Raw genomic sequence first — 2,913 nt, 5'->3', positions numbered from 1 at the left:
CAATTTAGTAATCAATGAAGTTGATTATAATAAAGGAGAGATGTAGAAGAAGAAGAACTAAAGTCAAGCATGCACACATCTATATTCAGTAAATGTCAAGTACATCTTGAGAAAAGTTCAACTACTGCAGAGTTTTGACACAAAGCAACCAGTACAAACTGACACAACTAAGTTGCTATAAATAGTACTCCTTCTACCAGCACAAGAGTGTGCAGCCAAACACATGTGTGCGGCCACACACACTGTGTGCGGCTGCACACACATGTGTGGCAGTACACATTACACGACAACACACAATCACTGCAAAATGACACTATCATCTATACAAAATGATGCCTAGCCCAAACCACAAAATTATGTTCTTTCAGTCTCCCCCTTGGTTTGAGTCTAGCATAGTCTTGTCTTCACTCCTTTGGCTCCTCAGCTGGCTTCTCAAACAACCTCAGATCTGATCTCCCCATCGATCCCATCCACAATCTTCCATTTATGATTGTAGTTACCATTGCAGTGTATTCTTTAGCAACTGCTTCCATTACGTCTTTTCTGCAGATTATCTGGTGACGAGCCAGAGTCCGGATATCCCTTTCTCGAAAATGAAGAAGATCTTTTGCATTAATCAGCCTCAAAACATGTTCTTGATCCTTGAATTTGATAGCAGCAGTTGCAGTTTCGTCATCGTATGCCCAAAATTCCATATTGTCAAGATATCCCTCCTGGAAGTGCTGAGGGATTGGAATTTCTTTTTGCTTTTTTGTAGCAGGCCATAAGATAATATTCATAGGTTTGCCTGTTTCTGGGTCGAGAACATCCTTATCCTTTCGATAAAGGGCTTTGGCAGTCTTCATATTGGGAAAATTTTCTTTGACCTGCCTATCAAGGAACCTCTTAAAGTTAGATGCACTTGGATCTTGTGAGGGATTGTGAAAGGGGACCCTAGATAATTCTGCTAGATCAGTCTTAGTCCAAGAATTGAAATCATGGGTGCTTTTGTAACACTCAGATATTCCTGAGTTTCACTTTACCACCCACAAATTCGTTTCTGGATCGAAAGCCCACATACGGATACCAGATCTGTCACCAAACTCGTCGCCAAACTTTCTCTTTTTTAAATCTGTTACAGTCAGAACAGGGTCTTTTGCTTTGCGATTCTCATTGGTATTTTTCATGAATAAAAGTCCTTTGCGTTGATTTACAGTCATAATTCTTTTGCCCTGTTTGATTGTGATTCTGGCTCTGCTTCCTTCTGGTTCTTTTTCAAATCTGTTGACAATGGTAGTTGTTCTTGGAACAGGTGGGTTAACAGGTAGATCCTCAGTTGCAGGAGGTGATTGAACAGAAGGAGGATCAACTACTCCATGAGGCTGTTGGAAGAGGGCTTTGACCTTTTCACCAAAAGCATCATACAATACGTTCTTGAGATTGAAATAATTAGCTAGAACCGATCCAAGACTCGTTTGTAGATCATTGATTTGTTTGGTCTTTTCTTCATCCTTTGCCCTGAGCTCAAAGATATGTGCAGAAAGATGATCCATCTGAATTGACTTTTCAATGAGCTGTTGGCGGAGAACTCCAATTTCCTCTCGGAGATCAGACGAAGAGAATTTATCATGATCTGTCCGACCCTCGTTAAATGATATTCCTTTCCCACGTGAAGAGGTTGGACTAGATTGAGCCAGATGTTTTACTAATCTGATAGAAGCTTCATCTAGAGAAGGTCGTGTTGGAGAATATTCTGGAATAGAAGAGGATCCACCAGTCTCGAACATGGTGCTTGGACCTTCATCAGTCTGCTTTGGAGGAGAGTGAGCTGAGGTTGCAGTGATTGTTGAAATAACTTGAGGAGCACATTTTACAGAGGGTACCACCAGACTTTCAAGAGATTGGCTTGTTCGTATGGAAGTCTGAGAAATCTGAGGTTCAGATAAGACAGAAATGACTGGAGCTGATGTTGAGACAAGTGACACAGAGGGAGGAATCTCTGATGTCACATCTCCTTGGCTTGTTGTGACCTCCAAGGGCTTTGAGGTAGAGAGTAGAATTTTGAGAAAATTTCCTTCATCTCTAGTCTTGGTTGCTAGAGAAGCAACTTCATTGACTTTATTTACACGGCTGCTGGGAATATCGAGAAAAGGATAAAAATCTTCATCACCAAAATTAAACTCTATGTTTGTTGGAATGTCGTCATTGATTCCTGTAAAGTCGATTTCTTTCAAAAACTCCACATCTTCATAAAGATCATCGTCATCATCCTCACGAGAAGATTTTGAATCAATTGCTTTCTGATAATCATGCTCATCAGCTACATAAGCTGTGGGAGAGTGATGAATCTCCTCCACTTCAGGCTCGGAAGGAGAGTGATGAATATCTTCATTTTCCATTGGCATAGATTGTTCTTCTGATTCTTCTTTATCCTCCTCTTTAAAAATTCCAAATTTTATCAATGGAAATTTTCCTTCAAATACAAATTTCCCGCCTCTCTTTTTTTTCATTAGCCCAAAAGCACTTGGACCAATGGATTTGAAATCCAAGATATCATTTCCTCTCTGCAGCTCAGGGTGATTCACATTGAAGATGATTTGCAAAAATCTTGGATACATCCAGAATTTGTCCCTTTTGCTCCCTTCAAGATTTAGAATCATTTCATTCATTATGAACATTGAGAAATTAAACTCAAAACCTGTAGCCAATGCTGCAATGGCACCAGTGTTGGCCAGAGAGATCTCGTTTGCTCCAGATCTCCTGCCGGAAATATAGTTCATGAACACATGAGCCAAATACTTCCAACACGGAGGAAGCAACTTCTTGATTGTAGGGGGGTAATGTTCCCTCGTAGCCCATATGCTCTAAGACATCCTAAGTTTGATGAATATCAATCTCCATGGTATACTCAGGTCTGTCCTCTATTTGAAGGGA

The sequence above is a fragment of the Lactuca sativa genome, chromosome 3 (assembly GCF_002870075.4).
Source record: "Lactuca sativa cultivar Salinas chromosome 3, Lsat_Salinas_v11, whole genome shotgun sequence".
In the NCBI taxonomy this organism is placed as follows: Eukaryota; Viridiplantae; Streptophyta; class Magnoliopsida; order Asterales; family Asteraceae; genus Lactuca; species Lactuca sativa.
This window is presented reverse-complemented; position numbering follows the sequence as displayed.